The sequence below is a fragment of the Bombus vosnesenskii genome, unplaced genomic scaffold, assembly GCF_011952255.1.
Source record: "Bombus vosnesenskii isolate JDL3184/JDL3185 unplaced genomic scaffold, Bvos_JDL3184-5_v1.1 scf7180000016262, whole genome shotgun sequence".
Taxonomy (NCBI): domain Eukaryota; kingdom Metazoa; phylum Arthropoda; class Insecta; order Hymenoptera; family Apidae; genus Bombus; species Bombus vosnesenskii.
This window is the reverse complement of record NW_022884331.1, coordinates 1,831,823-1,843,975: the sequence shown is the minus strand read 5'-3', so window position 1 is coordinate 1,843,975 and position 12,153 is coordinate 1,831,823. Positions and strand designations below refer to the sequence as shown.

The 12,153-nt window shown below is 43.6% G+C and overlaps 1 pseudogene; it reads right to left on the bottom strand.

Moving 5' to 3' along the window:
* Window positions 1-10,705: 10,705 nt before the first annotated feature.
* On the bottom strand, window positions 10,706-10,823 carry LOC117242031 (annotated as a pseudogene).
* Between the last annotated feature and the right edge of the window lie 1,330 nt (window positions 10,824-12,153).

The window sequence follows — 12,153 nt, the reverse complement described above, 5'->3', positions numbered from 1 at the left end:
TTTGGCATCATCAAAATTATGGTATCGTTAATGGGATCGCCGTTTAGTTAGAAATCTTCTCTAGCAGAGAGTTAAAAGTTTTTTTATTAAAAATTTTTCACGAATTAATTTGTTTTAAACAATGCTAGTCAATGAAGTTGTTCTAAACCCTTTTCAATGATTAACTAATTTCAAATATCATTCCAAATTCGTAAAAATTATTGGGTACTATGCATTATCGTGTATTATTCTTATTATGTATATTTTTATTATTCTATAGAAACAACGATATTGATCTTCATTTGTTCATTAACGTAAGTCGTTTCTTTATTAATTCTACATATATTGTATTTCATTGATTTTTTTCAAAGTGTGTATTTGTAAGAAGTTGTAAGACAGATTGTAAGATATTATAATGAACAACACTTGAAATTATAGTTGAAGTATATATGTACATTATTGTACATATTCTTCGACACGATGGTTTTAGCATACCAATCTTATCAAGATGCACCTACACAGCACAAGTTCAGCTAGCCTGAGGACCCGCTATAAATCTTAGGATTTTGTCAATTAAGGTTTTTCAAACGGACAAGCAGTCTTTGTCCCAAATTGACCAATTAACAGCAGCGTCAATTTCCCTCACTTCCCGAATGAAGACATCTCTCCACGAATCCGAGGATTTCGTGTTCTTAGACACACCCCATCATAGTTTTCCTCGACAGCGTCAACGTGACGGAAAGTCACTCTCGTTGGTGTATGAGCTCTTGTACGAGTTAACTAATGTCTTGCTATCTCCGCGCTTGGTATCAATTCCAACATAGACTTTGACGAAGAAATAAACCTACTAACCCGTTGATTGCGGATTCGTTATCGAGTCTTAGATCATAGTCACAAGTGCCTAACCATCGTGAGTCTGCGCCAACATTGTAACACCTTTATTTGTATCAATAAACGTCACTTCAGTGGTGTAAGAAGATGGATAGCTCCAGTGAAGAATCATTACATACCCCAAGCCCTTACTATGAGAGCGACCCGGACCCGTGTTACGGTCATGATTCGACATATATATGTGCATGTGTGCGTCGGTGGGTGTAAAAGATTAACAAGCGCGAGCGAATTGATCCATATGCGTGAATGCAATGAAATGTGTATGTGAGGTTGTAAATCCTGATTTGACATCAGGGGAAGGGACTAAGAAATATTTCCTATTATACAGTGAAAAATATTTTAATTTTAAGATAACATAAATTGCTTCCTCTTTAATAATTCAACCAAAATGAAATAATATTTACATATAAAAATCCTTTTAACGCCAGGAGATGACATTTTGCCTTCCACCATATATACATGTCGGGTTTACATTAGAATTAGGGTTAGGGGCGTAAAACGAATCTTCGTTTGGGTTACACGTTGTCGTTATGCAATAGAGAAGACATTGACTAGAGCAAATACGATTATTATAGAACCGGACAAGTAACCGTGGTAGTTAGGTACTCGAGAAACTAATGACAATGATCCTAGGTTCAATAACGAATCCGCGGTCGACGGGATGATAGATGAACGTACTTACAAAATCTAAGTCGGATGCGTAATATTCATTGGTCGTAAAGGGTTACTCCTTTCATCAATGAGATCGCGAGCGAGAATGCCTTTCCCGTCCTGATGATGCCACAGAGGAAAACTATATTGGAGTGTGTCTAAGGACACGAGATCATCGGATTCGTCGAGAAAAGCCTTCGTTCAGAAAATAAGGGAAATTGGCGTTGCTGCTAATTGCTCAATCTCCATATCGGTGGTTGGAAAAAGATGTTAGCTGCCCTCGAGGGAAAGTTGCTAGTGGGAGACGCCGCTCGTTGAAAAATAGGTCTCCCCTATTTTCCCGTAGTTGGGACAAAGACTGTTTGTCTGTTTGAAGGACTTTAGTTGACTAAATCTTAAGATTTATAACGGGCCCCGAGCTAGCTGAACATGTACTGCGGAGACGCATCGACATCACGCAATCATCTTACTCGAAGAATAGGGTCTGCCTGTGGCGAGCCACGGGACAGAAACCGTTGGAATGTTTACTGTCGCGTATCGCCACGAATATTTCTTTTAAGAAGAGCTATAGAATTACTCCATACCTTTGTTAGACAAAGTGTTCATCCCGTGACCGCGGCTACGTTCGGCGACTGACTGTCGCCTCGAGCCCAAGCTCATTATCACAACTCTCGAACAATTACAATCGGATTGAATAACTACAATTGTTCAATTACAGCTATAGTAGACTCTAGGTTACAATGTTGCGGGATTATCCAAAATTCCAAAGGCTCCGGTGTTCTTTCATCTCCGACATACAAATACATTCAAAATGATATGGAAACTACTGCGATATGTTCTGTTAACGACAATCACATTCGTATATTCAGTTGTCACTATAATTATATATTTCTAGTCGCCATATAAATATTGCTAGAATGATACTTATGTTTTCGAATGTAACAAAGATACTCGAATCTAATCATTTAGCTATCTTATTCCCCTGGGGATTTTATTTTTGAGACGAATGAAATTTTCGCATTTTTTCGTTTCGTTTCATAAAACATAAATAAAGATGAGATCGCTTTCTTCTCTCTACTATTCACGACTTCCAGTGAAATGGTTATTTGTTATCATCTGTTACATAGTATATGGGATTATAATTGGCAAGTGATTAAATCGAATAAGAGGTTCTTACTTGCCTGACATTAATTTTATTTGCTTGAAACACGAAGTGTTTCGATGACATTTACACTAATTTATTTTTTCAACCATTCTGTACAATTCATACATAAATTATTATAAAATATCGTAACATTTCTCATGACGATTAAAGAATCATAAAATAATTTCGAAAGAAATGCTACGAAACGAAAGACGGACATTAATGAAGAAAAATAAGGAAGAATTACATATTATCACAATAAATGCCGTCATTACTATGAATGAGATTTGCACAGACGATAGACATTTGATATTTCGCACATTTGATAGACGATTGAATATTTTATTAAGCAAACCAATATATCCTCCTTACTATGCACAAGTCAAGACGTCTGCAAATAGCAAAGATTGGTCAATACATGGCAAATATTTGTTTTGACTTGTTATCGGCATTGGAGACAAGCTGAAAGATCCTGACCTAAAGGATATACGCATCTTTTTCCACGGGAATTCGCACTAGTTTTAATATTGTCCTGCGTTTATGCGACATTACCTGCAATATACGCACCGAGGAAGATATGGCCTCCAGCGTTTTGCAACGGATATGCACATTTTACAATCGTACTAGCTGGAAGCTGCGTATGGTAGGAAATAGGGACTTGTTTACGCTTTGCGCTGCCAAGCAACCGATTCCACTTTCTAGCAATGCCATGCTGGAATTTTACGCGTAATATTATCGCGCTTTTCTCGGAATAATAAACGTGGCGTTATTAAGGCAACGTTACCTGAGGTTACGTTGAGTTTTTATAGGCAACGACAGGCAACGATAAGGGGGACAAGGTGGTTCCGCATATATGTAAATATCTAATCAATGAAAAAAAATATTCGATTCGTAACTATTTCCGAAACTCGACAAATAAAATGCTCTGTGGTTTCCTCGAAATTAATTCTCTTAAAGACATTTTATGTCTTTTTCCTTCAACTGACGCGACGTTGAAAAAATGTTTTGCAGGTGTTGTGAAGATGTCTATTCTTAACATTTCGCTATCATAATGCTAACACGATTATTGCGTTATTGTTCTATTCAAATATTCGTTACTGCCGTATCTTCACACTTAAAGGGAAGATATCGTATCGTAATAATAGGTACACATGATGTAATTGATTTTTTATAAGTTTACCCAAATAATTATTAACGGCAAAGATGTTTCTAATAAAATATTATTATTGCTCCTGAGAACAGAAAATGATATTGATAGCACCAAAAGTGATAAACTCATAAAGTCACAGTTATCAGTCACTTCAAAAATACAATACTCGTTGATGAGCGCCTTTGAATGTAATCTTAATTAAATCTAGGAAATGATTCCAGGAAACATTAGCTCTAACAGACGAAATCTCACGTAATCTTCTGTCGTATCGAACCTATCTTCGGTGATCTTTTCTTCTCGGCAATCCTTATCGATGTATCAAAGTATTTATAGCACGGCAATGTCAAACAAAAGTAATGCACGTTATAACTCGGAATCCATACTCTCCACATATGCTAAGATTCTCCCGATAAAAAAAAACTTTCTGGCCGTCTGTACTTTTCAATTTTCTTATCCTCACCAATGCTCGTTTTGTGTGTATACGTGCGTACACTAACAGATAACTGAGAAAGAAACAAATCGGCAATATCGTGTTTACTAAATTACGCTCAATACTGTCCACACGAAATCTTTGCGACTATACATCCTTTATTTTCCCAGTTAAAAGCAAGGTTAACCTCTAAGTTAAGACAGACATATTTTTTTTTATTTATTTGTTGAAATTACAATCAATTCTCGCGTTGAGAATTTTCAGTAATTTTTCTGGCGTGGCGCAGTGACATGGCTGTTTATTTACAATAAGTTAATACTTATTATAGATAGGTATAATTTATAAGTATTATAAGTAAGTGCATATGCTTAATTTGGATAATTAAATGAATCTAACGTTTAGGTCTAGCGGGTAGTGCCTCTTCAGCCTGCGAATCTGGTCCGTCGTATCGAGCAGTCCAGTGATTAGGGGGTTTCGGTGTTTGTTAATTCTTTTGCTGTATCTGTCGCTATATTTTGCTATTTCCTCTTTGACTGTAGGTATCTTGAGGTCGCGATGGATGGTTTCGTTGGTAACATACCAAGGTGCGTCTATTAAGGCTCTTAGCGTTTTCGATTGGAATCGTTGTAGTATTTCGATGTTGGAGTTACTTGCTGTTCCCCATAGTTGGATTCCGTAGGTCAGGACAGGTTTTATTACGGTCTTGTAGAGGGTAATTTTATTCTGTATGTTTAGTTTGGAGCGTCGGCCCGTGAGCCAATAGAGTTTTTTTAGTTTGTTTAGTTTGCTTCGTTTTATCTGAGATGTGTGTCTTCCACGTTAGTCTCCTGTCCAGGGTCATGCCCAGGTATCGGACTGTGTCCCTGCTAGGAACTGTTGCATTGTTGATGGTGACCTGGGGGCAGGTTTGTTTTCGGAGCGTGAAGGTTACATGTGAGGATTTCTTTTCGTTGACTTTGAAGCCCCATTTGTGAAACCACTTTTCCATGGAGTCGAGACTTCGCTGGAGAGTGGATGAGGCTGAGGATGAGTGTAGCTAATAGCGCTGTGTCGTCTGCAAATGTCGCTATTGTTATATCGTTTGATATAGGTAGGTCGGCAGTGTAGATGGAGAGCAACAGGGGTCCGAGGACACTACCTTGGGGTATGCCGGATTCTATTGGGAATGTTGCGGAAGTGGCGTCTAGGCATTTAACCATGAATTGTCTATTGGTTAGATAAGATTTTAGGATGGAATAGTAGGGGTGAGGTAGGATCTTTTTAAGCTTGTATAGTAGCCCTTCATGCCATACTTTGTGGAATGCCTGTTGGATGTCTAGGAAAACCGCTGAGCAATATTTTTTCTTTTCGAGTGTTTGGCTGATCGTATGAGTTAAGCGGTGGATTTGCTCTACTGTAGAATGATGTTTTCGGAAGCCGAATTGGTGATCTGGGAGTGTTTTCAAGTTCTCTAGGATTGGAAGGAGTCGGTTCGTGAGCATCTTCTCGAATAGTTTGGACAGGGTAGGTAAAGGACTGATTGGGCGATAGGAGCAGGTTTCGTATATCGATTTACCGGGTTTAGGGATGAGGGTAATCAATGAGATTTTCCAAGCCTTAGGATAGTGTTCCAGGCGAAGGATAGCATTAAAAATCGATGTGATGAATGCTATCCCTTTTGTGGGAAGTTCCTTGATTACTCTATTGCCTATAAGGTCGTGTCCTGCTGCTTTCTTGGGGTTTAGGCGACTGATTGTTTCTATAGTCTCTGCAGAGGAGAAGGGTTCGACAGGAGGGGACATTTGGAAGGGGGTGTGCAGGTATTCAGTAACGTCCGCGGCGGCTTGGGGGGAATGGGGTTTGAATACTTTTGACAAGTGTTTTGCAAACAGGTCGGCTTTTTCTATAGGGCTTCGCGCCCATCCACCTTGCGGGCGGCGGATAGCTTTCTAGTTGCGTTGTTTAGTTTGCGTTTGTCATCCGGTGTTCTATAGGTCTGCCATACTCTTCTTAGTCTACGACTTTCTGCTATTTTTTTTTAGTATGTATTGGGGATATTCTTGTTTGCTGTTAGATGGCTTTGTCGGTGTGGAGAGGCGGATTGCGTTTATTATGCTCGTGTTTAAGTATTCCGTGGCTGCTTCGATTTCTTCCTTTGTTTTTAGTGGGGTGAAGGCTGAGGTTGAGTGTGTAAAGACTTCTCTGAAGAGCTGCCAGTTGGTGTGTTGGTTGTGAATGGAGCCATTAGGTGTATTCTCGATGATTGTTGAACTGACTGTTGCTATCACGGGAGAATGATCAGAGGAGAGATCAGCCGAGGAGTTGGTCTGGACGTGTCTTGATGGGATATTTTTAGTTATGAAGAAGTCGAGAAGGTCGGGTATTTTGTTGGTGTCAGTGGGCCAGTATGTGGGTTCGTATGTGGTGAGGTAGTTGAGGTTGTTGTTTATTATGCTGTTTAAGAGGTTTTTGCCTCTTGCTGTAACCAGTTTGCTGCCCCATTGGATGTGCTTGGCGTTATAGTCTCCTCCAACTATGAATCTATTGCCCAGGGTGTCCAGGAAGTTATCAAAGTCTTCTTTGGCGATGGCGTGTCTGGGAGGGCAGTATACTGCTGAGGTGGTGATTAAGCCATGACAGTCTTCTATTGCTACATTTGTTGCTTGGAGGTAGTCTTTCTGGAATGATGGAAGTTCGTAGCGCTTAATACTTGCTTTGGTTATTATTCCGGTGCCACCGTGGGCCTTTCCGCTGGGGTGTTGGGTATGGTAGAATTTGTAACCATTTATTTTCAGGTAGCTCTTGTCGGTGAAGTGGGTTTCCGATACGAACATTACGTCGATTTGCTGGTGTTTTAAGAAGAGTTCTAGTTCAAGTTTGTGTTGCGCTAGACCGTTGGCGTTCCAGAGTGCTATGCGCCTTGGTTTTATTTTGAGTCGGGGCGTGCTAATTTTTCCACGATGAGTGTTAGTAGCGATAGCAAGTGATTTATTAAGACAGACATATTGCAACGGTATTGCGCGGACGAAAGTCGCTTGTTAGTATCGAGCTTCATAGTTTACGGATAGCATTCGGTATAAATGACAAAATTTCAACTTAACACAATGTCTGAGAGAATTCGCATTGCAAATAGCAGATTTGCAGAAAAAAGGCAGGAAAATAAGATAAAAAATTTGGCAAGAATGACGACAGCCAAAAAACGGTATATTGTGTCAGTTTTGAAGGAAAATATAGAGCAAAAGATACAGTTTGCGAATAAAGACGGATTGTTGAACTGAGAGAATTTGAAGTGTAATGGTAATTTAAGTTTGCAAAATAAGCAAAGTAAAGGACGCGTTAGTCTTTATTCAGTGCCAAGTGTATTGTGTGATAACTACAATGTAGAAACTGCAACCCCTCAGGTAAAATGAACAAAAATTAGAAATATTCAGAACTCAGCCTCGTAGTTGTAGTTGATAAGCTGTATTAAATTAATTTTTAATACAAATATTTTGTATTATACATTTTATAATTTGCTCACTAAATGCGAAATCTTCCTCGTACAGGTGCAAAGAAAATAAGTATAAAGAGGACTGTAACGTGATTTTACAATTTCGAATCAACGGAGATTTGTAAAAATAAGTTTTTTTTAATTTATTTATTTAAATTTTACAATTTGTCCAGTAAGACATTTGGTAAAATATTATAGATTAGTGGTATAATAATAGAACATGTGGGTGGCTACCCCCAGCGGGGTACCATCATCGTGTTTGTTAGGTTATGTCCTTTGTGAGATCTGTTGGGTGTTTCCTCTTTGGTCTTCTTTCTATGCTTGATGTGTAGGCCGTTTCCGCTGCCAGTCGACTCGGGTGCGTTGTTATTCTTTCTCTATACCTTCTTACACAGTTCTGCCCGAGCAGTCGAGCTATGCGGACGTGAAAACTAGTACCTCCGTAAACGCGACAAGAGTGAAAGAGAAGGGACCGAACCAATCGATGATGGAAAACATCCAAAAGATACCAACAATATGAATACTAAACAAAGGAGAGACATACGCTATAAAGAGGACAGTAGACCAACAGAGCCCAAATAAACCAACAAGTGAAATACAGGACTGCTCAAATACAAACGAAATAGAGATGGAAATCATACAAAAAGACGACGAAAAGAACATCAACAAGGATCTACCACAACATAACGAAAGCTGGAAGACTATAACTCCCAGCAAAAAAAGAAAAATAAATACAAACACAAATGTTAGGAGGACTACAGAAACAGAAAGACAACAATGGCTACAAGAAATTCCCACACAAAACTCCTTCAGCTCACTCACAGAAGAGATGGACACAGACCCTACAGAAAAACCAAGAACACACACCCCCAAGCCACCACCAATCTACATAGACGCTAAAATAATAGACCCCCTCATTGATCTGCCAAACAGAACGGCAGGAAAAGAAAACTACACCATTAAACAGCTCAAACTGGATCAAGTAAAAGTACAAACTAATACCCCAGAAACCTATAGGAAAAGTGACAAAAGCGCTAAAGGAAAATAACGCTGGGTATCATATTTACCAACCTAAATCTGACAAAAGCTACAAAGCAGTAATCAGAGGTTTAAAACAAATACAAACCTAAATAAATAAACCCTAAAACAGATACAAACAAAATATGCGAGGAATTGGCCACGATTGGACACCAGGTAAGAACGATCTACAATATAATCAGATTTGATACTAAACAACCATTACCGCTATTTTTAATAGAACTTGAACCTAAAAGTAACAACAAAGAAATATTTGAAACTAAAAAAATCAAACACAATAATCACAGTCGAGCCACCCAGACATAAAAAGACATACCACAATGCATGCGGTGTCAACAATATGGACACACAAAAAACTACTGCAACAGAAACCATTTGCATCGCAAATGTGGAAAGAGTACTTTCGACCATCTTCTTCGCCGCATCCAGCATCTCCTCCTCCGCAGTCCCTAGTTCCTCCCTCCACTCCACTGTCCAAGTCGAGGTAGTGCGCGGCTGCTCCGGGCTTTCCTCCTGTACCGGGATCAGTGTGCGATCAGTGTGGACTCCTCCAGCAATTCCGGGTCCATGTCTGCCGTCAGTGGTGGAGCCCTTGGACGCACTTTCTTCATCACCATCCTGGGGCAATGTCCCCACGGGTCGGATTAGACTGACTGGATGAAGCCTATTCAAGATCGAGCTTTAGTGTTTCTCATCCTCCGCTGTAAGATGCGTCGCGTCTCTCTATATGTCTCGTAGCCGCCGACGGCAGGCTGTCTGGAACCGTCCGCGGGCCCGAATGCACTTCGCCCGTAGCTCTGCGATCTCCGGGGTCCACCAGTACACATTCCCGCTCTGTCTAGCCCCAGGCACGGAACGCGCCATTGACGCATCACATGCCGCTTTCTTGTCTCGGCGAAGGTTCTCCGCCTCCTCGTCCACGCTTGTCTCCTCTGTACGGGCGTCCAAGTTCTAGGCCGCGACAATGGCTATTGTCTGGAGCATCTCGCTGTCTCTATCCTTGAGGCGCCATCTTGGTGGCGGGCGGGAGCGTTCCGTTCCCCTAACCCCAACCTTTTTTTTTTCTTTTTTTTTTTAACGTGGAAAATCCTCATGGACACCCGCTAGCGGGTAGTGTCGGACTCTTACCGACTAAAACTCCACGGTGGCCTATCCTGACGCCTGAGTCGAGATGCACCCGGGATCTCTTCCGAATTACTACCGGTCACCCCCGGGCGTCTATCTCTCCTTCTCATCGAAGGGAGGCATCCTGCTCTTCTTGGACCGCTAGGGGGGACCACACCCCCTAGCGCCTCGCTCCTACCGCGTCCTCCTGGGGACCCCGTCCCCTGACGCCTCTTCCTGGTTTCCACGTGCTCCTACGGCGGCCGCGACGGCGCCGCCTGTTTTCCCCAGGGTAGTCCTGTGTCCCGGGGGCTTCTGCCTGCCTCGTGCTCCTTGGAGAGTCCCCAGAAAAATGGCTTCGGTGCGCCTCCTTCCTCTTCGTCAGCGCCCGCCGAACGTTCACCCATCCTTGTCCGTGCCGCGGCGACCGTTGCTTAACCCATGTGATCGGTGGGAAACTAACGTTTCCACCGCGGCTAAGCGGGCGCTGACAACCCCTAACCCCAACCTAACCCCAACCTAACCCCAACCTAACCCTCTCGCAGGCATTGTCTCCGGCCCGACCTCCATGAATATATACAGGTGGTCTTTTTTTTATATTTTACGTGGAGGAAATCCGCACGGACGTCAGATCGCTTCTGGGGAAAGCGGCGTGGTAATGTCGGACTCCGACCGACTAAAACCTCCACGATAACCGTCCCGGCTGCGATCGAGAGAGGCCCGGGAACCGCTGTGAGCGTCGCAACGGGGCCTAATCTCCGCGCGCCTAATACCATCGCTGATGGAGCGGTGTGTGACCATTGTCTGACGAGGCGCTGAGCCGCCAAGCGCCGAAGCCCGAACCCCACGGGGCAACGCCAGACGGAGACCCAGGCGATCACCCATCCAAGTACTATCTGTGCCCGGCGCTGCTTAACTTTCGTGATCTGACGGGAACGAGTGCACTCAGCGCGGCCAGGGCGTTGGCTATATACAGGTGGTCTGAGAGAGTCTCAACCCCTTCAGTTACTCTCCATCCTGAGACGCGTCGGAAGGCATTGGGGGTACCCCATGTAATATCGACGGCGAAACACCCTCTCCATGCTACGCATGTACTGGGCGAGCTTCTGGGCCTGCAGCCCAGTCTGACAGCACCCAGTCACGAGTATCTGTCCTTGTGTTCCCCCATTGCTAGGAGTGAGCATTAAAGTCTCCCAGGACGAACACCTGATGTGAAAGGTATCGTCGTCTTACGCAATCGCCAACCCCGTTCAGGAACTCCGCCAACGCGACCAGGCCACTGTTCGGCCACATATACGCCCACCACCACCATCCCAGCCTACTCGATCGCGGCATACCCGTTGTCCTGCTGGGGTAGGATCTCTCCGGCGGGTGTGCCCGTTGCTGACGTCCACGTCATAGCGATTAAGCCGTCCAGGTCTCCGACTCAGTTAGGGATGTCTAGTATACGATAGAGCTCGGCTACCACCAGAGCAGGGCAATACTGCTTTCCCTTATCGTCTGGAAAAGCAGGCCTTGTGCCCGTTTCGATCGCCTCAGTTTGGTCTGGAGGAGCCGCATGAATCTACTTTACTAAGTCCATATCCATGGCCCCCCCCCCCCCCCCCAGCCATCTGCCACACTCGTGATCTTTTCCTCTTCTTGCGGTAAATCTCTCGCGTTGTCACTCTCCCTCCTGTCCGTAGCAGGCTGCCGAATCCGACTCCTCTCTTTAGTTTTAGTTAGTTTGGGCGGAACGCATGCCGCCCCTCCCATTCTGTGGGTGGCGGACGCACCAAGAAGCACACAGAGCGGGCACCTGGCCACGGAGGCAGGACAACTCTTGACCTGATGCTCCCATTCTACTGTAGATCCGCAGGTTACTCACATGTGTCCCAGCTCTAAGCATCTAACATCTTGAGGGCCTCTTCGGGATGGCTTCGAGCCTCTCCATTGACCAGCCCACAAGAACTCTTCCCGCTTGACATAGTTTCCGCGCTGTTGCTATCGGACACCTTATCCAGGTTGACCCAAGGCCACCTCTGGAGGTCCTGATGTCTCCTACTCGAACTTCCAGTGCCTTGCATCCTCTGGCCCTCGCCCAGAGAGAGGGTGTCCCAAAGTTCCTCCTTGCCGACCGTGATGTCGATCCTAATTACCTTCAGCTCCGCCGTTCTTGTTGGGGCCGCAACTTTCACCGTGATCGGGTGCAGGGCTTGTGTCAACCGCGCTCCAAGCGCGGGTGCCTTCTCCCTCTCTTGGTCCCCGGAAACTTCTAGAATGATACTCCCAGTCATCGCCTTCTTGATTTTGACTCG